We start from the raw sequence: 27,254 nt of genomic DNA, 5'->3' as shown, positions 1-27,254 counted from the left end.
AATACGAGGTTACACATTTTGGGAAGGCAAATCAGGGCAGAAATTATACACTTAATGGTAAGGCCCTGGTGAGTGTTGTGAAACAAATGGACATAGGGCTGCATGTAGATTGTTCCTTGAAAGTGGAATCTAATGCAGGTACAGAACACATTTGGCACATTTGCCTTAATCAGTCAGAGCATTGAGTATAGGAGTTGTGGTGGTATGTTGTATCTGTACAGGATGTTGTTGAGGCCACTTTAAGAATACTGTGTACAATTCAGTTGTCTGCGAAAAGATTTAGACGGATGTCCCAGGACTGGAGGTTTGAGCTTCAGGGAGAGGTTGATTAGTTTGAGGTGTTTCCCCCTGGAGTGTTATTCTAAACAGCCATGTTCTGCTCCCCAGGATCCCAGAACAGGAAAGCATAGGTTGAAGGGGAGAGGACGAATAGTTTAGAAGGGACCTGAAGTTAAATGATTCACACAGAGTGGTGTGTGTACAGAAAGTGCTGTCAGAGGAAGTAGTGAAGGCGGTTACAATCGCACATTTAAAAACTATCTGAAAGAGGAGGGATATTGGCCAAATGCTGGCAAATGGGACTGGATCAGATTTGATATCTGATCGGAGTGAACAGATTGGACTAACGGGTCTGTTTCCGTTCTGAATGACTCTGATTCTGTCAGAGAGATGACGAAAATTCTGAAAGTACGTTTCAAATCCGAATCCTCTTCACTGGACGTTTACTTGGGACATAGAACATAGAAAAATATAGCGCAGTACATGTCCTTCGGCCCTTGATGTTGTGCCGACTGAAGCCTACCTAACCTACACTAGCCCAATAACCTCCATATGCTTATCCAATGCCCCCTTAAATGACCATAAAGAGGGAGAGTCCAACACTGCTACTGGCAGGGCATTCTATGAACTCACAACCCGCTGAGTAAAGAATCTACCCCTAACATCTGTCCTATACCTACCACCCCTTAATTTAATGCTGTGTCTCCTAGTAACAGCTGACTCCATTAGCGGAAAAAGGTTCTCACTGTCAACCCTATCTAAACCCCTAATCATCTTGTAGGTGTCTCTATGTTCACATTGATTGATTGAAAGTTGTGTTCGTGAAGTATTTGACAGGGAACTGAGTCATGGATAATGGGACGCAGACAGGAAAGTGGGGCTGAGACCCCAACCTGATCAGCCACAATCTTAGTGCCTGGTGGAGAAGATTCAACGTATCTAATGACTCACTCCTGTCCCTTAATCCCGTGTCCCTGTGTTCCATTCAGCCCATTAAACCTGTTAGGCAGGAGCATTTAGAGGCTACTTACTTCTATAACCTGGTGAGCAGAAACAGAGGAGATCATTCGGCCCATCAAGACTGTCCCACACGCTTTGAGGTGATTTGAGAAATGTAATTGTAAAACCCAGGCTGGGTATGACAGAGGCTCCCTCATCTCTCTTTACAGAGTTTCCCCTCTCTGAAACTTGTGCTCCATTTGTGGGTCATATTGTAGACCCAAATTCACTATGAATACAGCCCCCATACTTCACCCAGCGATGGCTCACACAATCCTCTGGTCTCCCTGACGGCAACATTCAATAACAGAACATCCATGAAAATAACACCCACTAACTTTCCAATAACAGAATGTGAGAACATCAGACACAGGGGCAGGGTCATTTACTCCTCAAACCTGCCTTGCCTTTCACTAAGATAATGACGGATCTGCTCTTGGTCTCAAATCCTCTTTGAAACCCAATTCTTCATCGCCCTCAACTCTCTGACAGGTCAATCTCCATCTACCTTCTCATCAAATACTTTCAGTCATCTAGCTCCCCGAACACTCTTGAGAAGAGAAATCCTGACATTCAATCCCACCTGTTTGAAGAAAATCCTTGCTGCTCCTATACCATGGCTTATTGATATGAACAAAAGAGGTTAACACAAGGGGTCAGGTAAAAATGACTGGCCCTGATATCAAGGCTTCTGTTGACTTCTGTTGACATCAAGGAGCTTAACAAATCTGAACTTAATGGTAATCAGAGAAAACTCTCCAAGGTTTGGAATCAAACATGGCACAAAGGAAGGTGTTCATCATCTCAGTCCTGGGTCACCTCTGTGAGAGATCCTCAGGGTAGCTTCCTCTTCACAAACAGCTTCAGCTGCTTCATCAATGTCTCCCCGCCCCCACCTTCCCCACCATAAGATCCGAGGTGGGGATGGTCACCTAGGATTCCACAATGTTCAGAATAATTTGACGCCCCTGTCAGGTTCTAAGCTGGACTGTGTCCATGAGCAGCAAGACATGGACTCCATTGAGGCTTGTGCTTTTAAAGAGTCTGTAACATTCATATAAAGGACTGTCTGACACTGCACAGAGCCACAGTAAAATAAGAGTTCATTCCACACCTCAAACTTGTTTCACAGCAATATGAGGAAGTCGTTCAGCCCATTGACACTATTGGAGAGGAACAGGGACAGCCCATTCAGTGCCTCCAACATAATTCTCAGGAAGAGAAGGATTCTAGTGTGATGGGCAACACCAGAGCCCCTCAACAATATTTGAAGGTGGTAGCCTAGACTCTAATGTTCTCTTATTTTAAAGAAAATATAAAGTGTCAATTCCAAATGCAATGTGGCGGGTCAAACAACTCCGTGTGAAGCATAATTCTCCCCGTGTCTGCGTGGGTTTCCTCCGGGAGTTCCGGTTTACTCCCACAGTCCAAAGATGTGTGGGTTAGGTGAATTGGCCATGCTAAATTGGCCATAGTGTTAGGTAAGGGGTAAATGTAGGGGTATGGGTGGGTTGCGCTTCGGCGGGTCGGTGTGGACTTGTTGGGCCGAAGGGCCTGTTTCCACACTGTAAGTGATCTAATCTAATCTAATCCATAACACCATTTATGTAAACACGATAGATGAAATAAAACCAAAGAAAGAATAACAGATTAAAGAACTACTACTAATGAATTGTTCCAGTACTAGAAAGAAAGGAATATTCAGACACTGAAAGACACAAATATTTCTCCAATTCAGGATTTAAAAACAGCACCAAGAGAAAATTCATAGAGAGTAGCTGCCAGGAGTCATTCACTAAAGCTTTCAACTTGGTGGAGACCCCAATAATTTCTGATGTTACTGAGAAAGCCAAACCCAGAAATCCTAATCTGTGAGAGCTGACCATACCCATTCCTTCTGCATTAAAATAAACCTAAGGCCTCACTAGTTAATTACTCAAGTAGTCCTAAATAGCCAGCTTGGTAACGGTCATTCAATCTCTCTCGTAAAAGAAACCAGAACAAAATAAACTCTTAAAGCTCCAGCATCATCACACTAGTGAGCACATCGAGCTGTCATACAGGAACAGGGGAAACCCAATCAGGCCCCTGGTCCTGTCCAATCGGACGAGGAAGAAACCCTTGAGTCACTTACACAGGAACAGTAGGAGGCCATTCCTACCTCAATGCCCTTACACAGGGGCAGAATGAGGTGATTGATGCTGATTCTTGATGAATGGCTTATGCCATTCTCCTGCTGTGCTTTTACAGCAAACCACTGTCTACTCTGATCTTCAGCATCAACAGTCCTCGCTGTCTCCTAACTGATGCTCTAAAATGATGACCAAGTGTAACAGAGGGTACACAGCCTGGTGTTCTCTATGTAGGGTGGAAGCTGGTGGGAATGGCTACCTGTTTCAGATGGAAGGCATTGTGGCTGCTGTTGGGGATTGTGAACAACATGGCGTTCAGTACGGGTTCACATGCCGACTGAACAATAACGTGGGGAGAGTTAATTTAGGCATGTAAACTATTAGGATAGTCACGTTAGACTGATGGATGGACTCTCTAAGTTCAAATAATGCTGATCTTGTTCATGTTGATGTTGTTTAGTGCACGTCACCTGTATGCCTTACTCTGTCCGAGTCTATTTCTACCCTCTGATCTGTCTGGCCATGTTTACTATGATCTGCCTCCACTGCTCATAAATAAAGTGTTTCCCTGTACTGAGGTACACGTGGCAATAAATCAAACCAATCAATCCTGGGTAAAGTCTAGAATTTCTCACCCTGTCCATGTCTCTTTTGGAAGTAAGTGATCGCTGTCACTCCTCGTGTTTAACATCACCGTTTCTTCTCTCACACCTCTAGTGATTAAACACTCAGTTTCTTTACTCTATCCTCGTGATACCATCACGCGTGTCTGTGGTAAGGAGATCATTCCTTACAAAGGAGATAAAATCCGTAGGGAGTGTCCCAACCATGCTCTCAGCAAGGCCCTACAACAGCAGGAAGATGGCATTACTTATGTACTGGAATCATCTTACAATGAAGGACAGCATACCATTGTCTGCACCCATTACTTACACAGGGTTTGATTCGGAGCAGTCAGCAAAGACTTGTGAGTGGGAGATCATACTCCCCTAATTTGTTAGAGTTCGTTGATGAAGTGACCAAGCAGGTTGATGAGGGCCGAGTGGTAACCATAGTCTCTATGGATATCAGTAAGGCCTTTGATAAAGTTCCACATGGCAGGCTGCTCTGGAGAATTACAGCACGTGGAATACTGGGGAACTGGCCAATTGGATACACAGTTGGCTTAATGGTAGGAAGCAGGGGGTTTAGTGGAAGGATGCTTGTCAGACTGGAGGCTGGGTCCATGGCTGTATGTTGTCTATGATTTGGTTGAGAATGTGCAAGGCATGATTAGTCAGTTTACAGATGACACTAAAATAAGTGGGAACATGATCAGTGAGGAAGTTTATCAGAAATTGCAGCAGGACTTAATCAGGCGGGGAAGTGGGCCGAGAAATGGCAAATGGAATTGAATATAGATACGTGAGGTCTTGCATTTTGGAAACTCAACTCAATGTAGGAGTTGCATGGCGAATGGGAGGGCCTTAAGGCGTGTAGTGGGCAGAGAGACTTTGGTGTTCAAGAGCATGGTTCTCTGAGAGTGGAATCACATGTAGACAGGGCAGTGAAGAAGGCATTTGGCACACTGACCTTCATCAGGCCAGACATTGAGTATGGAAGTTGGGAATTTATGTTGCAGTTATGTTGCAGTTACAGGACTTTGGTAAGGCCGCACTTGGTGTATTCTGTTCAATTTTTATCACTTTGTTATAGGGAGCATTTTATGAAATTAGGAAGAGTGCAGAAGAAATTCCCATGGACGTTGCCAGGACCCAATGGTCTGAGTTATAGGGAGAGGTTGGACAAGCTAGGACCTTTTCTATAGAGTGCAGGAGACTGAGGGGAGGGGACCTTATAGAGCTGTATAAGATCATGAGGGGTATGGATAGGGTTAACGCTCTCCGTCTTTTTCTAAGGTGTAGAGAATCGAGGATGAGAAAGGATCAGTTTAAGGTTAGAGGGGAAGGAATAAAAGGGAACCTGAGGGGCCACTTCTTCACACAGAGGCCGGTACATGGATGAGCTGCCAGCAGATGTTGTTGAAGGGGTACATTAACAACATTTCAAAAGCATTTGGATAAATATGTGGATAGGAAAGGACTGGAAGGATATGGGCCAACTGCAGGGAAATGGGGTTAGCGTGGATGGACATTTACAAGGTGGAGTCGAACCTCTCTGTTAATTAAAACCAAACACCCAGAAAGGCTCGTCTCACCTCGTAAACTGGTAAAATATGAGCGACACAAATCTCCGACATTCCACGATTTAAACAAACATTCACAAATTAGTTTCTTAACTTTAGTAGTGAACACTGAACAACAACTATTCACAAATACAAGCCCCTCTTTTCTTAGCTACTTACTATCTGTTTCCAACTCTGTAAAAATATGCTATTCCACCAACCCCCATATTAAACATTACAATCTCAAGACCACACATTCTCTATCTTCCCCACTGTGCTCACTCATCCAGCTGATGATCTCCCTGGGTCACATTTTGTTTTACTGCAAGTAGGTTTGTCATGAACATGTCTCTTTGATAGAGTGTGTTTGAGATGGCCAGCTAGCACTCCTGCTTTACAGCAGTTACTCTGCTATTGGATGGCAGTAGCTCTCTCTCTAGTGTTCCAAATGCCGAGTTCACTTACTCCACATGATACAATAATTCTCATAATTTGATTGCTTTCCAGCTGTCCAAACAATAGTATTCTAATTCAGTTGGCTTCGGATATCCTGAGCATTATTTAAACTATTAATACGTCACCCCCACCTGCTTCACTCTATGCTGTGTCCTCTTCAGGTGCTGTTTAGTTCACTCACCTACTCGGTCTAATCTCTCCCTCACCTCACATACATAATCCAAGTGTGAGATCTCCGACTTCGGTCCAGTCAATTTAGATTTAATTAATTTCAAAGGATTTCACTTCATGTAGGAAGATTAACTCAAAGGAAGTAAACGGAGTATATTAATTTGGGACATCTTCGATGATAAGCAATTTACTGGGACACGTTTATCCCAATCATTTGGCCAATCCTGACAGGACGCTGTTAACTTGGTCTTCGGTGTCTGATGCTAACTTTTCAATACTCCCTGGGATTCAGGATGGGACGCCCTTGATTTGAAGTGCTGTATGCTTATGCTATCCATGACTTCCTTAAACAGCTGAGGGGTAAAAGGAGACCCTTGGTCTGATTGAATCTCTCTGCGGAGCCCACAGTGAGTAAAAAAAGCTACCAACTTCTCTACCTCCCTTTTTGCCTTAACACTCCATTTTGGAATTGCCTCTGGAAATCTGGTCGACACATCCATTATGGTCAGCAAATGTTGGTTTCCACTTTTACTTTAGAAAGGGGAGCTCCACAATTAATCAGAACCCACGTGAAAGGTTCTTCGAATGCAGGAATTGGCAACAAAGATGCTGGTTGTTTATTGCCTGTGACTTATCGACCATTTGGCATGTATGATATGTAAAACAAAAAATAACCACATCCTTGAGCATTCCAGGCCACTAGAAATGCTTCTGCACCTAAGCTTGAGTCTTCCTTACACCTAGGTGACCACCTGCAGTTAGTTCATGTGCTACCTGTAACACAGTATGCTACCAGTCAAACGATCGAGTGCATTTTGGCCCATTTCCCTTCTGCACTAACCTACTGTTGTTCTCCACGTTCAGGTGTTTTCCTGTACCGTGACATCACACAGGGTGTCAGTTACCTGAACATCAACTCCTTTGTCTTTTTCTTTCGTTTTTCCTTCCTGCTGTAACTTATGACAGTGGGATGTTGTTACTACACAGTCTGGAAAATTCCTGGGTATATTTCTTTTAACTCCTCAGTTCCCTAGTTTTCATTTGACTTCTCCACCATAAGAGGTCTCTCCCACCTTGGATCCTATTAAATCGTTCACAAGAACAAACTGTATTACTGGGACTGACACTCTGTCACTCACTCTCACTGTTACTTCCCCAATCCTGATTTGGCACTCCAATGTGATGTTTCTGTCCCCAACCTGAATTTCTGTCCCCATTCCACAAATTATCACACTCTTGAATAACATGTCAGGAAGAGTGAAAATCCTTCCATCTCTTGCTATTAGGGGCTGAGAGAAAGTGAGGACTGTAAACGGTGGAGATTAGAGTTGAATAGTGGGGGCTGGAAAAGCACAGCAGATCAGGCAGTATCTTAGGCAGGAGAGTTGCCGTTTCAGGCACAAGTCCTTCATCTGATAAGTGGGGGGTAAGGGAGGGAAAAGGGGGCTGAGAAATAAATAGGAGGGTGGGAGTGGAGCTGGGTGGAAGGTAGCTTGCAAGACGATAAGTAGATGCTGGTGGGGTGTGATGGTGATAGGTCGGAGAGGAGGGTAAAGTAGATAGGTGGTAGGACAGCTGGACCCCTCAAACTATACAGCATCAGCATCGACTTCACCAATTTCCAAACCTCTCCTCCCACAACCTTATGCCAGATCCAACCATTCAAATTATTCCGCCCTCTTGAACTGTCTTAATTATCCATCGTGCTTCCCACCAATTCACTCCACCCTCTCCTCCGACATATCACTATCACTCCCACCAACATCTTCCTATCACCCTCCCAGTGATCCTCCCGCGAGTCCAGCTCCTACCCTCCTATTTATCTTTCAGCCCCCTTGTTCCCCCACCACATTCCTGACGATGGGTTTATACCTGATATGTCGATTGTCCTGTTCTTCAGATGCTGCCTGATCTATTGTGCTTTTCTGGCATCTCACTTCTCAACTATTAGCAACTGCGCAGATTCCATATCTCAGAAAATTATAATTTATCGTCCTCCCCGGAACCTCCCACCTCCCCCCCCCCCCCGCCCCCCATCTTCTGAGTAAACTTTATCCATAGAGGCGAATTCTTTATAGAGACCAGGCACTGACTCGGTACCTAGGCTGTGCACTCTCCTACAGCTCCTTGGAGACTTGGGGTCTTCTTTAACAGTTTCACTAATACCACTGGCTTAGCCTCTTCCACCACACCTTTTTCCAAAGTGTCTCCCTTCAACCCCCAGCACGGTGTGTCCCAGCTTACTGCAGTGAAAGCTCCTTTTCCCAGTGCCTTTCTTAAACCATGGGCACTGTAATGGTATGTGTTTCACTCCCTAATAGTGAGAACACAATAGGCCTTTCACCTCCTTTCAACTCCCTTGGGCTTCTTTTTTCACTTATAGTAAACTATTGAGCGCTATTGTTCGCTTTGTAGTGTGTGATCTCCCCTTCTCCCAGTTTCTATCCTTCACAGGATGAAACTCCTCCCAGAAGCTAAATTTCATCTCATGCACCAATGCGTATTTACCTGCCGTTTCTGCCGCGCTTCTCACTTCTTGAAATTTCTATTCATTCACATGAATTTTTACCATCTCTGGAAGTGCGTCTTTAAACTCTTCCAGCAGAATAATCTCCCTTCGAGCTTCACAGTTCTTATCCATTTTTAAAGTCCACACCTGTCTATCAAAATGACTGTGTTTAATTCTTTCAAACTCAGCATAAGCCTGACCTGGTTCCGTCTCTATATTTCTGAACCTCTGCCTATATTCTTCTTGTACCAATTCATAACCAATCAAAATAGCCAGTCTGACATCTGAATAACCTCTTGACCCCTCAACTGCCAGTGCTGCAAATACCTCACTCCTGTGCCCACCGGCATGGTCTGAATGAGCGTTACCCACAAGTTCACTGGACACACCATCTGCCCAGCCATTTTGTTTTTCAAATGAAATAAAAACAGATATTTACATTTTTCTCACCGAAATATGACAAGGTATTATCATAGCTGTATACATCCCTTCATCTCTATCCTGTTCATTTAACTTTCTTGTCTAATTCCCAACTTCCGAAATTCAAATTATCTCTCTCTTTTCCTCTCTTACCCTTTCCCTTTGTTCTCTCTCTGTTTCCGTCCCTATTTTCACCTTCTAACTCCAGTTGCCATATTTACAATTTAAGTTTCTTTCTAACCCTACTGCAGTTGCCTGTTTCTCTGACACACCAAAGTGCTTGACCAACTCCATTACAATTTCAGCTTTCCTTTTGACCCTGGTTAGACCCAATTCCAACCTATTTGCTAATTATAAAAATATTCCTTGCTCTGACTTTGTAAACTTCCTTGGCAAATTTGGGAACCTCTTTAGTAATGTTAAAAAACAACTCTTTCACTTTTACTTTAACCAACCACAAGTTAACAAAATTAAATGAATTTTCCTAACGGTTTTATGTGAAGATCCAGGTATCTAATTGCAATGTGTTGGAATCTGCTGGGACCCTTTGTACCACAAATCTGTTCAAGTCTGTCCAAGTCTCCAGCAAGGCCCCAAACACATCCAGAAAAGCTCGCCTCGCATCATAATCTGTTAAAAGGTGGGTGACAGAGAACTCCTAAATTCCACTAATTAATGAAAAATAATAATTTATATGTATGCAAGTTAGCTCACTGAGCATGAATATTTGTTTTCAGATGTTTCGTCACCATGATTAAGTGACATCATCAGTGAGGGTTTCCGCTGAAGCGCTGGTCCTGTCTCTCTATTTATAGGATTTTCTTCCCGAAGGTGGGTGATGTCATTTCCGATTTTTTATTAGAAGAGAAGGTAGATGGGATCCAGATTTATTGAAGGACTTCTGGTTAGAATGCCATTCCTCTGAGAACATCCTTGCGTGTCTTAGTATGTGTGTGTGTTGTTCCAGTCGACGTGATGCCCTTCTCTGTCTGTATTATGGAATATAGTGATAATGGGTCATGTATTTTGGTGGCCAGTTGGTGTTCATGTATCCTGGTAACATGACAACAGGACCATTTCAATGGCAGAAAAACCATTCTGTATACATTGTTTAATCAATGTGTGTGTGCAGATATTTTTCATATGTGCACAACACATTCTAAATGAACAACGGAGACACAGTTATTGAAAAATGATACACATCATGTATAAAATTTATAAAACATTATTTGATGCTCATCTAATGTGACATGTTCCCCTTCTCGTAATGTTCCCTCCTTTTCTGGAATTCTCTACTCTAACTTCACATTCTTATCAGATTGTGTGTTGTACATTCTTTCTTCTGGTGTCCCAAGTTATTTCAGTTAATCACTTTTCTACTGGGACTTCAATATATTGGCCTGCTGGGTTCTTTCCAAAGCTAGTGTCTGTCATATCATTGGAGATAAAAATTCTGGCATCAGACCCACCATTTGAACACATTACTCTGTTATAAATGCACTGTAGAAAGTACCACAGCACACAGGAATTGCCAAAACATTGAGGGATGTGCATCTATTTCTGTCAATAACCTAGTTTACTCATTTTTCACATGTCCCCATCTATATCCTCTCTCTTGCTCTCTCTTTGTATCTAGTCAACAAATTGTCAATTATTCTTTATGTCCCATCTCTCAAAACACCTTATTTCGATTTATATCTATTCCTCTCTTCTTGATGTAATGTGATTATAATTGAGCAATATAAATATATGAGGGAGAAGCTGGCTAAAGTGAATTGGAAGGGGAGCCAAGCAGGGAAAACCACGGAGCTATAATGGCAGGAATTTATGTTGGATAATTCGGAGGATATCAGAAATTCTCCCAAAGAAGATGAATCATATTCATGGGAGGACAAGGCAGCCATGAGTGACAAGGCATCGAAGCAAAAGAGGAAACATACAATGTGGTGAAGATGATTGGGAATCTAGAGAATTCATTGGCTCTGAAACTACATCAGGCTGGCATCCCTGACACTGCAGAGTTCTTATTCATTGTCAGGGAGAGAAACAGAGGGAAACACATTCAACTTAAACCCAGAAGATGGGATTACTCAAGGGAAAAGATTCAGGTGAATTTAACAATTGAATTAAAATCAGTGAAATGTTCTTACGGAATGTGTCAGATTGAACACATGACCTCAGCAGAATGAGAATATGAAAATGCAAGTATTTCCACATCAGAAACCAGAGTAGTCACTGAGTACAGGGCTGATAGGTGAATGAGTCTCAATGTGAACTAGCGGACAGAGAGCAGAATTGAATTTCAGATATTGCAGCTCAAAACTGCATATTCATGTAGTGCTGGAGACCACAGCAGCACGAGAAGCAGAATACCATTCAAGCACCACCTATTATATTTTACCCAGGGATAATCTCCTCAGTCTGCCATTACAATCAACACGATCTATATATCAGTAGTGACTGTGGGTGAACATGTCAGGGTCAGAACCAAATGAACCTAAACCTGCTTTTCGCATCAGAGAGAGGCAGGAGCTGGGCGGAAGTGAAGTCGGAGCGCCAAGCCGGCCGGGAAGGTAAGTAATTGTTATTTAAGTGGAAGTGATTACGCCACAGTTGAAGAGGGTGAAGACATGACTGCCAAGCTGGTTCAGTTTGCTACGTTCTTGATATGGGAGGTCAACGACTCTGGTGTGTCTGGCTCGTATAAGTGTGGAAAGTGTGTGCACGTTCAGCTACTGACAGAGCATATTGCAGCACTGATGAAAGAACTCGAGGACCTTAGGCTCATCCGAGAGAACGAGATCTTTCTGGACAAGACCTTCGGCGAGGTTATTACGCTAATCGTACCAGAAGAGAGCAGAGGAGGGCAGATAATGAGTAAGGCAGAGAGGAGACGGGTGCAACAGACCCCGGGGGAAGTACCTGTCAGGAACAAGTTGAAACTTTTGGAAACAGTAGAGACAGACGACACTGCCAGTCCACGAGGCGGCCAGGTCTGTCAATCAAAAGTTGGCATGGAGGCAGAGCAGAAGAGTCACACAGAGCCGTGGTAATAGGGGACTCCATAGTGAGAGGAACTGACCGGGGTTTAAGGATGGTGTGTTGCCTTCCTGGTGCCAGGGTTAAAGACATCACAAACAGAGTGCAGGAAATCCTCCAGGGCGAAGGTGAAGAGCCAGAGTTGGTGGTATATGTTGGCACAAATGATGTCGGGAAGAAGAGGAGGAACATACTACAGTGGGACTTCGGAGAACAAGGAAGAAGGCTGAAAAGCAGGACGTCCAGGTGGTTATCTCCGGTTTGCTTCCAGTTCCTAGGGCTGGTGAGGCCAGAAACAGGGAGATAATGGACTTGAACGTATGGCTGGGAACTGGTGCAAGGAAGCAAGGATTTAAATTCTTGGATCACTGGGGTATAATTTGTGGGAAGCATAAATTCTACAAGAGAGACGATTTGCACCATCATAGGTTATGGGCCAGCATTCTGGCAGGCAGGTCTGCTACTGCAACACAGCTAAGTTTAAACTAAGAAGCCGGGGAGGAGTGGGGGGGAGGGGGGGGGGGGCGGAGGGGACAAACTGGATGTTTATGAAGGAAATTGGAGGGAAAGGTAGAACAGGGGAAGGCAAGAAAGATAACCGTGTCAATGAGGCAGGAAACTCAGAAAGAGATCATGCTGTAAGGTTGAGTGAAATAGGAGTTGATGGAAAGGGTCAGGGCAGTAACAAATTAAAAATACCATATATGAATGTATGAAGCATTAGAAATAAGATGGATGAGCTTGAGGCTCGTTTGGAAATTTACAGATACGGTATTGTGGGGATAACTAAGACGTGGCTTCAAGTGGACAGGGGCTGGGAAATGAATATTCAAGACTACACATGCTATTGTAAGGACAGAATGACGGGCAGAGGGGGTGGGGTGGCCATGTTGGTAAGGGATGATATGCAGTCCCTCGCACGGGGGGACGTAGAATGAGGAGAAGTAGAGTCAGTGTGGATAGAAATACTAAGGGTAGAAATACCCTCTTGCGAGTTATCTACACGCCCCCAAACAGGAGTCTGGATGTTGGAAGTAAGTTAAATCAGGAGCTGAAATTGGCCTGTCGCAAATATGTTGCTAGAGTTGTTATGGGGGATATCAACATGCAGGTAGACTGGGAGAATCAGGATGGTATTGCACCTCAAGAAAGAGACTTTATGGAGTGCCTCAGAGATGGATTCTTAGAACAGCTGGTGCTGGAGCCGACCTGGGAGAAGGCAATTCTGGATCTGGTATTGTGTAATGAACCAGAATTGGTCAGGGACCTCGATGTGAAGGAGCCATTGGGAAGTAGTGACCATAATACAATAAGCTTCAATCTGCAATTTGAGAGGGAGAGGGTACAATCAGAAATGATATTTTTTCAGTTTAATAAAGGGAACTATTGAGCTATGAGGGAGGAGCAGGCCAAAGTTCAATGGTGCAATACCTTAGCAAGGATGACAGTGGAGAAACAATGGCGGATATTTCTGTGCATAATGCAGAAGTTGCAGGATCAATTCATTCCAAAAAGGATGAAAGATCCTAGGAGGAGGCATGGGTGGCTGTGGCTGACGAGGGAAGTTAAGAATCATATAAAGTTAAAAGAGAAAAAGTATAACATAGCAAAGATAAGTGGATAAACGGGGGACTGGAAAGAACAACAGAGGATTACCAAGAAGGAAATACGCAGAAAAAAAGGTACGAATTTAAGATGGCTAATCATATAAAGGAGGATAGTAAAAGAAATTTTAGGTATGTGAAAGGCAAAAAAATGGTTAAGACTAACATTGGGCCCTTGAAGACAGAAACAGTGGAAATATTACGGGGAACAAAGAAATGGCAGAATAATTGAATTTGTACTTCAGATCTGTGTTCACTGGGGAAGACACAAACAATCTCCCTGAGGTAACAGTGGCTGAAGAACCTGAACTGAAGGGAATTTATATTTGCCAGGAATTGGTGTTGGATAGACTGTTAGGTCGGAAAGTTGATAAGTCCACTGGGCCTGATGGTCTACATCCCAGGGTACTGAAGGACGTGGCTCGAGAAATCGTGGATGCGTTGGTGATTATTTTCCAGAGATCGATAGATTCGGGATCAGTTCCTGCCGATTGGAGGGTGGCTAATGTTATACCACTTTTTAAGAAAGGTGGGAGAGAGAAAGCAGGAAATTATAGACCAGTTAGTCTGACCTCAGTGGTGGGAAAGATGCTGGAGTCTACTATAAAGGATGAAATTACGACACATCTGGATAATAGTAATCGGATAGGTCAGAGTCAGCATGGATTTATGAAGGGGAAATCATGCTTGACTAATCTTCTGGAATTTTTTGAGGATGTAACTCTGAAGATGGACGAGGAAGATCCAGTAGATGTAGTGTACCTGGACTATAAGAAAGCTTTTGATAAAGTCCCGCATAGGAGGTTAGTGAGCACACTTAGGGCGCATAGTATTGGGGGCAAAGTATTAACTTGGATTGAAAGTTGGTTGGCTGATAGGAAACAAAGAGTAGTGATAAACGGCTCCATTTCAGAATGGCAGGCAGTGACCAGTGGGGTCCCACAGGGATCAGAACTGGGACTGCAGCTTTTTACAATATATGTTAATGATATAGAAGATGGTATAAGCAATAACATTTGCAAATTTGCAGATGATACTCAGCTGGGTGGCAGGGTGAAATGTGATGAGGATATTAGGAGATTACAGGGTGACCTGGACAAGTTAGGTGAGTGCTCAGATGCATGGCAGATGCAGTTTAATGTGAATAAATGTATGGTTATCCACTTTGGTGGCAAGAACAGGAAGGCAGATTACTATCTCACTGGAATCAATTTAGGCAGTACAGAAAGATCTGGGTGTTCTTGTACACCAGTCAATGAAGGTATGCATGCAGGTTCAGCAGGTAGTGAAGAAGGCTAATAGCATGCTTGCCTTCATGTCAAGAGGGATTGAGTATAGAAGCAAAGAGATGCTTCTGCAGCTGTACAGGGCCCTGGTGAGACCACACCTGGAGTACTGTGTGCAATTCTGGTCTCCAAATTTGGGGAAAGACATTCTGGCTATTGAGGGAGTGCAGCATAGGTTGACGAGGTCAATTCCTGAGATGGCGGGTTACCTTACACTGAAAGACTGGAGCGACTGGGCTTGTATACCCTTGAGTTTAGAAGACTGAGAGGGGATATGATGGAGGCATATAAGATTATTAAAGAATTGGACACTCTCGAGGCAGTAAACATGTTTCTGCTGATGGGTGAGTGATGAACCAGAGGATACAGCTTAAAAATATGGGGTAGACCATTATGACAGAGATGAGGAGAAATCTCTTCAACCAGAGAGTGGTGGCTGTATGGAATGCTCTGCCCCAGAGGGCAGTGGAGGCCCAGTATCTGGATTCGTTTAAGGAAGAGTTAGGTAGAGCTCTCAAGGATTGTGGAATCAAGGGTTATGGAGATAAGGCAGGAACAGGATATTGATTAAGGATGATCAGCCATGATCATATTTAATGGTGGTGCAGGCTCAAAGGGCAGTGTGGCCTACTCCTGCACCTATTGTCTATTGATGCTAACCCATTAATGTTACCACACTTGAGCAACCGATCTGATCAAAGCTCCGCAGTCCTGCCACATTCAGTTGTAACTGGTGATGGATAATTAAACAAATGATTGGAGGTAAGGGATCCACAAACATCCCCATCCTAGATAATGGAACAGACCTACATATCAGTGTAAAAGGCAAGGATGTAGTATCTGCGCCATCCTCAGCCAGAAGTGTTGAGTCGATGATCCACCTCACTCTCGCCATGATGCCCACAGAATCACAGATGCCAGTCTTTAATCAATCTGATTTGCTGCCCGTGACATGAAGAAACAGCTGAACACAGTAGATACGACAAAGGCAATAGGCCCTGACCCCATTCCTGTAATAGGACTGAAGACTTGTGCTGCACAATATACCGTGTCCCTGGGGAAGCTGTTTCATTCCAGCTCCAACTCTGACATCTCCCTGGTAATGTGGAAAATTACTTAGCTATGTCCAGTCCCCTAAGAGGGGGATAATTACTATCTGACCAATTACCACTCCTTCGGGACAGTCATGATTGTCAAGTTGATGGGAGTTCTTTTTGACAGAGCTGTCAAGCAGCACAGAAATAACCAGCTCAGTGTTCTCTCTGATAGATCCCCATGTAGAGATGGGGCTGTTGTGGAAATGTCATTGGATTACTAATCCAGACCAGGCTAATGGTCTGGCAGCGGGTGGAAGTTTAAAATAATTAATAAAATATTAAGATGCAAAATCTGGTGTCAGTAATATATGACCTTGAAGCCAAACACGGATTTGCTTCCCCAATGGACTTTCAGGAAGTAAACCTCCCGTGCTTCCCTGGTCTGTCTGAAACGTGACTCCAGACACACAGATATATGTTAATCGTTTCAATGGTCTCTGAGTCGGCCAAGCAAGATAATCTATTGTTTCAAACTGCTCCGAGGTCGTAAAGGATAAAACGAGACACAACACCCAGCACCAGTCTCGGTATCGGAAAAGGGAACGGTAAACTCAATCCTGTCGATCCTGCAGAGGCCTCCTTCCTAATATCTGAGAGTTTGCGACAATTTTCTCACAGACTACACAGAAACACCGGTAAAGGAGGAGGTTTTAAAACACATTGAGCCTCACCCATTCTAGGTCATGTTCAAACATCTCCTCAATGCTCTTATCCCACACTATGAATATATCCATTAATGTGAGTAACCTTGGAGAGCTATAAAATAGGAAATGCAGTACTCCCTTTGGTCCATCAAGTTTGCTACCCAATTCAGCATAATGATGGCTGGCCCTTTATTTCCACACCGTACTCCTGCTCTCCCGCCATCCCTTTACTGTCTCTAAATCCTTATTTATATGCAGTGTCTTGGCTACCAGGTGTGAGTGAATTCCCCAGTGTCACCAGTGTCTGAGTGCAAACATTTATTCTCATCTCAATGCAGAGTGTCCTGTCTGTATCTAATATTTTGGCCCCTTGTTTTAGACATACCAGCCAGGGAAATTATCACTCCTGCTTGCAATCTGTCTCACCCTGTCAGAGTGTTATTTCTGTGACTGAGATCTCCACTCATTTTCCTAAAGCCCATGGAATACAGGGCTACTTGCCCCAAGCTCTGCTCCCACAACAAGTCTGTCCTTGTTGACCTTGTTTTTGTTTTTGTTTCATACATTAATAGAAGCTTTTTAGCAGTCTTTATGTTTTTCTTTTGTTTGCATGCTTTACATTTTTTGATTTTCTTCTCAGTTTCTTGGCCATCCTTTACTGGGCCTGACATTTCTCCGAATCCACTGACTACAACACTTGGCATTTTTCTAATCTGCCTCCTTTGAACTAATAAGTAGATGAAGGTGAGGCTGATGAGATGGAAGGTGGACACATAGGAACGTTCAAAATGGCAGTGCTGAGTTGGATGTTTGGACTGGGATAAGGTGGGGTTTGGGGAAGCGGGGAAACTGGTGAAATCCACATTGACCCCTTTGGTTGGAGGATCCCAAGGTAGAAGATGACGCTTTCTTCCTCCATGCTACTGGTGGTTAGCGAGTGGAAATGGACCAGGCCCAGAACCCTCGTGTCCTTGGGCAGTGGAAAGGGGAGTTAAAGTGTTCAGCCTCAAGACTATTGAGTTGGTCAATGTGGCTGTCCCAGCGATGTTCTCTGAAAGGATCCACAAGTTGGCTTCCTGTCTCGCCAATGTAGAGAAGACCACTTTGGGTGTAATGGATACAGTAGATGAGGCATTCTGTCTCCGTTTATCACCTTTCACTTTCAGCCCCACTTTCATCTACCTATCAAATTCCCAGCTACCTCCCCCCGCCACACCCCCTTATCATTTATCTCTCAGCCCCCTTGGAACACAAGCCTCATTCCTGATGACGGGCTTATGCCCAAAACATCGATTCTCCTGTTCCTAGTATGCTGCCTGACTGTGCTCTTCCAGCACATTACTCTTCGACTCTGATCTCCCGCATCTGCAGTCCCCACTTCCACCTCACACCTTCAGGACTTGCATGACTCAGATTTACAATGGTTATTTCAAATAAAACAAAAATTGTTGTGTACTCAAACATCATAAAAGAAAACAAATACACTGTGGTCATTGGTCCCAAAAGGTCCTTTACAGCAAAGTTTTCAATTAGTTCTCCTGATCATCCAACACCAATTCCTAAAAAACCTGATCTCGACCTCGGTGCTCGACATAATGTTAATACAAGCCATCTCAGACATGATCAGGAAATCCATTTTCCCAGCATTCAGTTGGGTTCACACAGATTAGATCTAATTTAAACAGCACATTATTACTGCAGCAGCCACAGACGTGTATATCTCATTTTCCTGTTTTATAACATACCCAGCATTTGTATTACAGCTTTCACTTTGATATATAACTCCCATCAAGGTTTGCTCTCCTTGCTGTTTCTGAGCTCCACCTTATTTGATTCTATAGAATCTGAGCGACGTGATCTCTGGATAAATTAATGTTAGAGATCATCTATCCACATCATTTATGCTCTCCTTCAGATCTTCTGTTATGCTGTGGAGTAGAGATGGACAATGATCTTTCAACAACGCTGTGTATTTCCCCTGAGACTGCTGTAACCTCTTTGGGAACCATACAGCAAGCTGATGAAGTGTTGCTGCTGCTGTACAGGGTCTTAGTGAGATCACATCTGGAGTAGTGTGTACAGATTTAATCTCTTCACTGAGGAAAGGATATTGTTACATTGGAATAGATGGTTCCCTCAGCTGATCCCTGTAATGAAGGTGTTAACCTATAAGGAAAGGATTATCAGGTTGAGTTTAGAAGAATGAAAGATGATCATATTTTTACATCGAACACCGGGAGGAGTCAGTAATAGAAGCCAATTACACAACAAATGGAGGAATCCATTCCACTTCTCCAGCTTGATACACAGGAACAGCAGAAGGGTATTCACACCTTCGACTGTTTTACAGCAGGACAGGACAAGGTTATACAGCCCTGGAGCATGATATAAGGTTACAGGAGAAGGCCAATCAGCACCTCGATTCAAAACACTGGACCCAGAGTAGGCCATACTGCACCATTATCCTGTTACACAGCAACAGGATCAGTCCATTCCGCCTTCTCAAGTCTGCAACACAGCAACTGGAAGAGGCCACACAATAAATGGAGATTTGGAAAGCAGGCGGTAATTCAGCCCTTCCGATCCGTTGTAGGCGAATTGGACAAGGATACAAAGTATCTGAGACCTTTTTGAATGAGAAAGTTGGAGGTAATTCAGACACGTTTCTGTTGTGTAAGGACAGGAGAAGACCAATCAGTCCCTCAGTTCCATCTCAGAGATGCATGAGGAGACCATTTAGTGTTTCCAACCTATGGTGGAAGAATATGAGAAAATCCATCATCCCCTCAAAATGTTACACAGCAACAGGAAGATTCCATAATCCCCCAACCCTCTAACACATCAACAGGAGGAGGTCATTCTGGCCATATAGATGAGAATATAGGAAAACCAGAAAGACGTCATCCCATTGAGTTTGTACACCAGCAGGATGATGATCCATTCAGCCACACATGGCTCTTACACAGCAATTGGGGCATATCCCTTAAAAACCGGTTAAACAGGAATTCAAAGAAATAGCCAATGTTTTCAAAATGGAAGAACGTATAATAACTATAAACATTAGGGAGTAAAACGTAACAATAAAACTATTGTATATTTAAGGCAAATTATTAGAATCCATTGTTAGGACATTTGCAAAGGTAACCACAATCCATCAATGTTTTACGAAGATTAAACCGTATGAATTGTTAGCTTGAGTTACTTAAGGATGTGACAAACTAGGTGGATAGTAGGATTGCTGGAGATGGAATTTATCTGGTCCTCCTGCAGCCATTGGAAATGTCGCTTCTCCAAAGAGAAAATGGTAAGATCAGACAACATGGGTTTAGGAATAATTTATTAGCTTGGATGGAGGATTGGTTAACCAACAAAATGCAGTCAGATGGAATAAATGTGTAATTTTCTTTTGGTAAATGCAACTTATGGGGTGCCATAGGTTTCAGTACTCATGCCTCAACTATTTGAGTTCGATATTATTACTCGGTTGATGGGATGGAAAATACTATTTTCAGATGACACCAATATTGGTTCGAAATTACTTCGGAATGAAGATGGAAGAGATATAAAAATAAATATAGATAGATTGGTCGAATGGGCCAAAATCTGGCAATGAAAACTAAATTGGAAAAATATGGGTTATTCAAGTTGGCCAGCGTAATAGAAAGGCAAATTATTATCTAAAGGACAGAAACTTTAAAGTGCTTTGGAGCAGAAGGATACAGTGTCCGCTTGCATATCACAGAAAACCGGTATGTGGGTACTGCAAATAATGAGAAATGCAAGCATAATCTGAGTGTTTATTTGAAAAATGACAAAGTAGAAAGGTAGAGTGTGTTACTGTAGCTATGCAAGACATTCGTGAGGCTGCAACTGGAGTATATTTGGGTGCGCTGACTTGTGGAAGGATGCGTTTGCATTTGAGGTAATTTAGAAGGGGTTCATGAGATTGATTCCAGAGATGAAATATTTGTCAAATGAAGAGAAATTGAGCAGTTCAGGCCTATGTTCTCAAGTTTATAAGAATGAAAGGAGATATCATTGAGGTCTGTAAAATATTAAGAGTAATTGAAAGTGTAGATATGGACAGGATATTTTGTCATGTGGGTCAATCTACAGCAAGAGAGCAGCGTTTTAAGATGGAGAGATGGCAGGAAAGTGGGACAGAGGTCGCAATGACATCAGCCATGCTTGTATTCAATGGTGGATTTGAGATGGCATCAGCCACGTTTGCATTTAATGGCGGAGCAGAGGTGACATTAGCCATAATTGTATTCAATGGCGGAGCAGGCGACCCCCAATGGGTTCTCAACTAGTTACAATCTATATGAATGACCAGTGGGATGGAACAGATGTACTGATATTGAGTTTGGTGATGTCGCTGTGATAAGGAAGAGATTACATTATCAAGAGTGGGTGCAGAGTCTGCAAATAGATACAGAGTGGTAAAAGCAATGGATAATCGTTTGGCAGGTGGAATATAACATGATATAACCTGTCATTTCACTTACAGAACAATGGAAGGCATTAAGTTACCGAAATGGAGAGGGATTACAGGACTTAATGATACTGTGTACTGGTGGGTTCAGACCCGTTCAGACAGGGGAGGTTTTGTTCCATCCCCGATCGTCTGCTCTTTGACGCTCCAAGTGACCCCATTGCTCTCTGTACACATGGAATATTTTGTTGTGGTTGGTTGGTGGTGGGATGATGTTTTGAAATGTGTATCAAAGGGATGGCTTTTATCCAAGATACATTCATTCCTTTCTACAAGGAGACCCAAAGACGATGGGAATGGCTGTCTGCTTCTGAATGAAGGAACTGTGGCTGCTGGCAGGACTGGCGTGTTCACCAACATGATGCACTGTGCATGGACACACTGTAACATTAATTTAGAGAGAGCTCCTTCAGTTCCTCTACCTCTCCCCATTGACATGAGTACTCCGAAGATGACATGTACACCATCCGGAATCCCACGATACGGGGAAAATAAGGATACCCCCAATATCTCCCTGCTGTGGGAAAACAATGTGTTTACCTAATCCACCATGTACATCCTCCGTCACCGAATGCTGATATTGATATTGAGAAACTGGGAGATGATTGATATGTCACCCACTCCTGCCTGGAAACTTCCGGATCATGGAAGCTGAATGGAACTGTGACCTTAACAGCCACTGGCAGCACTGTCCTCCCCCTGGTATGAAGCTGCAGGTCATGTAGAAGGAGGTGACACCTTTCAATGAGCCGCTCCTTGTTCAATCAGGATCCCCTCACACTCTGATCCTAGCTTAAATTGAGCTTAGGAAGCTGGTCCTGGAAAACCCGGTGTGGATACAGCAGATCGCGTTCCCTAGATACGCTCACTCCGTGGTTTCAGAGCTTCCCCTCTCTGCAGCCTCTGCTTCATTTGTTGTTCATGTTGCAGGCTCAGATGCTGTAGCTACGGTCCCAATGCTCCATCCAGAGTTGGTCACCAAATCCTCAGGTCTCCCAGAATGTCTGAGGCAGCTTCCAGCAAACTATCCCCAGACCCTCCATTAATTGTTCAATTACAGGAGTCAGTCAGAACCCCCTCAGCTACAAGTGTTGTGGACCAGACCAGATCCCCGCAAACTATTTTAAGAAGGCCACTTAGACCCAAACCTTTCCTTATTTTGAATATAGATGGGAAGTGTGTGTTCCAGATATGCTGTGACTGGTGAAACCACTCGACATTAAGCAAAATATAATGTATTCATCTGCTTTAGTTAAAACACAATCAAAGAAAATACTATTTGGGCATAGCTTATATGTTGGAACACTTACACAAACAATATATACTGTACCTTCTTGGTTTACCCCGCTAGGCAAAAAGATATATTCAAATACAGATTCTTACAGCAGTTTTCCAATCCAGGAGGAAACAACATCAACAGAGATCTCAGAGAGAAAAGCAGCTGGGGATCATGGATTGAAACTTCCAACCCTTCTGGGATCCTGAATGCTGCAGCTAAAAACTAAATGAGAAAACCAGGTCTGGGAGAGCTGGCCACTGCCCTTCCATTGTTACCACCGTTTTAATGAAACCTAAAGATTTTCTCAGTTATTTACTTAAACTGCTTTCAGACAGCGGTTCTGTGCCTCTGCCTTTAAAACCTCTCTTCAAAAAAAAAACCCAAGAGAAAATAAACTTTTTAGTATCCTCACGATTCCACCTTTAATATAATGACCCGTCAATATAAAAAGTTGGGTTCATTTTAGACCTCCTAATCTTCCTCTATTAGTAGACTGCAATGCATACATATTACATTGACTCTGAGCATACAAATGTTCACAACTAGTTTCGATTTCACTCATTTTACTCCTGCCACAAAAAGCCTTTGTCTTTCTTCATCCACGTCTCCACAACGTGTCAAAACTTAGGTTTTCTCGCCATGTCACCTGTATAATTTCAAATTGAATGGCACCAATAATAAGCTTAATTGAAACAGATTGGTATTTTTCTCCCTAAACTTCTCCAAAAACTTTCAGGGGCCACGATCAGTGAAAAAGATTTGTCTCATGTATGTTATTCGCAATTTAAATGCTGAAATGTTGGAACGCCAACATCAAGCACAAGGCCTCCTTCCCCATTGTGGAATAAATCTGTTGATGTTTCCACTGGACACTCCAACCACACGTTACATAATGGAGCACTCCTCATCTCTCCAATAGTCCTTCTGAATGACATATCTCCTCATGTCTCAGCATGAAAGAATAACATACATCTGTCCCTCTTAATGCTATAACCTCTTTACTCCTGGCCTATATCAGTAAACCTTACTTTCACAGGTATGTGTTTTAAGAAAATCTCGCACATTCTTCTCAATCTCTAACAGAAACTAAACTTTGATTTCTGAACCCAATCATCACCATCAGCCATATCAGCTTCTAATCTTGCCATTGTTACTCTCTGCTCTTCTGCACGAGTCCTCACGACTGCAGGAAGTGAATTGTTAAACTTCTCCAAAATAGTAATCTCTCTAAGAGTGTCATAGATTTGTTCTGTTTTAATACCCTTACCCACCTTTCAAAATTACTTTGTTTGATTCTTTCAAACTCAATGCACCTTTCAACCGGGACACTTTTTTAGTTTCCTCAAATGCCGTCTGCCGGCTTCTGGAACAAGCTCATATGCACTTCAGATGGTGTTCTTCACCTCCTCATACTGGCCCATTACCTCCTGATAGTGATGCAAATACCGACCAGCCTTGTTTGGATCAACTAAATCCACATGGTCACTGGCCACTGCTTTGCTTTAACCACTTTCTCAAATGAAATTCAAACGGCTTCCCCGTCATTCTCATCAAATTTAGATAATGCCTGGATGTACTTAAACAGAACCCCATCAGGCTTATGGCTACTATACGGTTGATCAACCTCACTAACCTCCTCATCCAGCTTATGGTCTACCTTCATCTCCGCCTTCTATGTCAACGTTCCTCTCTAATTGTTAACTTTTTAAGTTGAAACTCTGCTCTTCTTCTCTAATTTTCTCTCTTTCTTCTTCATTTCCTTTTCTTTTATTTCTACTTTTCATCATAATTCAAACTGTTTCAATTCCTTCTCATGTTCAAAGTCCCTCATTTGAAAATGAATTCTAGCCATTTCCAAAGAGTTTGATGGCGGTTCCACCAAATGTAATTGCCGAGCTATAGCTGTAGTTATCTCTCATTTTCTCACAAACAAACACAACCCCAACTCCAGCTTGTCTGTCAATTCCTACAGCTTTGTCTTCCTTACCTTTTGTAAAGCCCCCAATTTCAGTTCTTCTGCACCCAGAGAAATCTTACTGAATGAAAGAATCTTTATTCACAAAACATTGTTTAAACCAACAGAATTCAACATCCGCAACAAAAGACACTGACAACTACCATACGCGACCTTTGAACCCAATAGTCTCCCGGTACACACTCTCCAGTGTCTGCATGAGCTTATTCCGGATGCTCTGGTTTCCTCCCACAACCAAAAGATGCCCATTCCAGGTGAATTGGCCATGCTAAATTGTTTGTAGTGTTCAGGGATGTGTGGATTAGGAGCCTTTGCCCGGGTAAATATTAATAATAGGGGAGAGGAATGGTTCTGTATAGATTACTCCTCGGAGGGTCGGTGTGGACTTGTTGGGTCGAATGGCCTGTTTGCACACTGTAGGGATTGTAATTCTAAACCCAATTTGGTGTTACCGATTTAGAACCTGACAAGAGACCCCAGTTTGCTATAGACCAACCAGACTGTCTCAAACAATTTTAAGAAGGTAGCTTGGATGCTAACCTTTTCTTGATTTAAAGGTAGATGTGAAGTCGGAGTTTCAAATGTGATGCTAAAGTCAAACCACTCACCATTAAGTAAAACATAATATATTCAAACACTCTAATGCAATCTACTCAAAATGAAGAGGAATTTAGAATAATTTAACTGTTGGAAACCTTAAACGAATAATGGATACATTACCTTCCACAAATGAACTGTTACAATATACTAACATCACATAAACACACTCCTTGGCAAAAAGGAACATTCAGACATACATTCTCACATACACTTCTCCAATCTAGGAGGAAACAGCATCAGGTCAGGTTTCAGAGAGAGTAGGAGCTATGGATCAGTTACTAGGCCAGTGTTACAACTATTTAATAAAAACCCTAAAAGCGTCGTAAGTTATTTACTTCAGCCGTTTTCAGCAGGCAGTTTGTCCTTTAAGATCTCTTATTTAAAAAAAACGGAGAAAATAATCTTTTTTTTTAAAGTGACAGCATTGTCACACCATTTAGATACCTGGTCCACTACTTAAGGGGCTTCCTCATACTACTGATCTCAAGCTCACCTGAGAGGGACAAATACAGGTACAGACTAAGTTACAAGGATGTGTCTCATAACTTCTGAAACAAGCCTGTCCATGGTCCATCACATGGGACATACCGGGAAGTGAACAACAGCCTGACACACACCATTTCACTGTTTCTGAGCTTCACAATGCCAGCACTCTATACACTAGGGAGCAAAAACCCAAGGCCAGGGAAAGATACAGAGGGACAGAAAGATTCATATTAAAGACAGAAACAGACAGTTGATTAACTGAAAAGATGTTGTGGAAATATGGGGAAAATGACTGGGCAGTGGGACTAACTGGAGAAGAGAGATCTTCGAGAGTAAAATTACAAAAATGAGATCATGCTAGTGTATTGCTCAGTAAAATGCACTAACTGCCAAGCATAGAGAGTATTTCAAACTTTAATATCATATGCTAACTATACTCACGTCAGATTACTGCCTAAAATGGGAAGGTTTGGTTTGTGTGTGTGTGTGTGTGTGTGTGTGTACTTGGCGTGGTTGAATGCGAAATTCATTGTTTGAGGAGGATCGCACATGGAGGAAACTATTTTAAATACGAACAACTAGAAGGCTTTTTGTTAATCGATAGAGAAAGAGTGAGAGCATTTTCATGGACAGATGAGATAAAGTGTTTGATAATGTTAAAATAAAGACATTGCCAGACACAATAGCAATATACATCCGCGTGCACATGAATGACAGATGGATGGGACTTTGGTGTGAGTTCGAATCAGAATTGCTTTGGCAGGTTTGAAGCCGGGAGCGTCAGCAGCAGATTGTTGGCTTCTTTAAGACTGTATTTCATAGCTCAAGGTTCAAACAGCAGATGGAATAAGCCAATGAGATATATTCTGGAGTGGTGAGAATTTCAAGTTGGAAATGGTCAGGGAATGGTTCAAGAATAAATACATAATCAAAGGGATCGCCCACAGTTGTGGCTTGTCTGCTTTAGCCGCAGATATTGGCCAGGGATGGGATAGAAACACTGGAAGGAAGTGGAGTTTGTAACGAGAACAATAGAGAGCTGTTAATATTTAAGTAACAAAGGCAATGATACAATGCATTGTGGTTCTCCGCTGGAACTGAGTAGGTCAACATAGAGACCCGTGAATAACATTGCCAGAGCAGAGAGGGAGACAGTAATTGAACACCTTCATTGATGTAGTTAGTAGTGGTCTGGAGTGTGAATATCTGGATTGAGAGTTTCAACAGGAACATAATAGTGACAAGAAGTCTGGACGATATAAAAGAACAGTAATACAGTCATAACCGGTTTATAGAGAAAGAAATCTGGACATTGATACTTACCAGGAACACCAACGATAGCTACAACAACGGATGAATTGGGAACCACACAACAATTAACAAACAGGAGTGTTCCCTTCCAGTTGGGGAACACTTCAGTGGTCCACGATATTCAGTCTCAGAACTTCTGGTGACCATCCTTCAAGGTGGACTTCGGGACAGGCAGCAGCGAACAATGGCTGAGCAGAGGCTGATAACTAATTTCTTGATCCAGAGGGAGGGCCTCAACCGGGACACTGGGTTCACGTCACATTATAGATGACCACCATTGCACTGTACACACACGCACACACACACAC

The sequence above is a fragment of the Hemiscyllium ocellatum genome, chromosome Y (genome assembly GCF_020745735.1).
Source record: "Hemiscyllium ocellatum isolate sHemOce1 chromosome Y, sHemOce1.pat.X.cur, whole genome shotgun sequence".
Taxonomy (NCBI): Eukaryota; Metazoa; Chordata; class Chondrichthyes; order Orectolobiformes; family Hemiscylliidae; genus Hemiscyllium; species Hemiscyllium ocellatum.
This window is presented reverse-complemented; position numbering follows the sequence as displayed.